The sequence below is a fragment of the Aplysia californica genome, unplaced genomic scaffold, assembly GCF_000002075.1.
Source record: "Aplysia californica isolate F4 #8 unplaced genomic scaffold, AplCal3.0 scaffold01503, whole genome shotgun sequence".
NCBI lineage: Eukaryota > Metazoa > Mollusca > Gastropoda > Aplysiida > Aplysiidae > Aplysia > Aplysia californica.
The window spans coordinates 78,055-79,295 of record NW_004798773.1 but is presented as its reverse complement, the minus strand read 5'-3'; positions in this window follow the sequence as shown (position 1 = coordinate 79,295).

Genomic DNA, 1,241 nt, shown 5'->3' with positions numbered 1-1,241 from the left:
AACAACAACAAAAACAACAGCAACAACAACAACAACAACAGTAACAACAGCAACAACAACAACAACATTTCAAAGCACAGTTTCCACGGTATTATGCGAGTTATGACCTTCACATCTGTGTGTGTCACGTGACCATTATGATGTGTTGTTCACGTGATCACTCACGAACCACGGCAGTTCAGTTGAGAATAAACTCCCGAGCAAGTGGCACGTGTCGTGTTGAAGATATTATACAAACAAACAAACAAACAAACAAACAAACAAACAAACAAACAAACAAAACTTCTAAAGAAAACCTGCCTGTTAGATACAACACTAAGATCTCTTAGAGATCACAACAAGATAAAACGATTTTTTCGCCGACACTTTTCTAAGCGCTGATGTGACATATTTCAGAACAGAACAGCAAGAACTTTGATTTCCTATCCGTTGTTATTTGTTTTAGTAGAGTTTTTACGGCGCTCGCAACTGCATAAGGGCATAGGAGCGCCAAGTGGTGGGTGTCAACAGAGAAATCTCTACCGGGAATCAGGCTTACTCTGCTCACCTCTCTAGCTTCAACAGCACAAAGTCTGCTTCGACTAGCCTAGGCTAAATAGCGGGTCACAAGAGAGTGACAAACATAAACAAAGAAGTGGAGGGGAAATGACGAAAGTAATGATTAGGAAAGAAAACGCAGCAGTTTCCCCCAAGTTGTTCCGGCACAGTATGAGCATGACATCGATCAAATCAGCCTATTTACAATTCTACTGTGCATAAGAACATGTTAACCCTCTTCTTAGCGCAATCAGCCACGATCGCGGCCCAAGTGGCTGGCTTGTTTTTGTATCATTTGGCTTGACTTTTCGACATAAATCTGCCAATTCCTAATGGCTGTCACCACTTCCCCTTTGGACTTTCTTTAACCTTGACATTGGCCATCCATGCTTTATTTATAGAGGCTCCGGCCATAAAAGTTTAAAAGCTGATCTATATCTAGATCAAGATTCTTGAATGAATGAAAGCTTTGGTTGATGGAAGTTTAAAGTAAAGTGAACCTGTTGATGCGATGGCCGATGACGGAAATACTTCGGAAGAATCGCTCAGTGACAGTAGCGACACTAGATCTAGATCTAGATCTAGATTTCTAGATCTAGATTTCTATATCTGATCATGATGTTACATGTATTTCAAGTGTTTTAAAAAATGGGAAGGACTTCCGTTACGAGCGACCACCCCATCAAACACAATAAAGAAGAGGC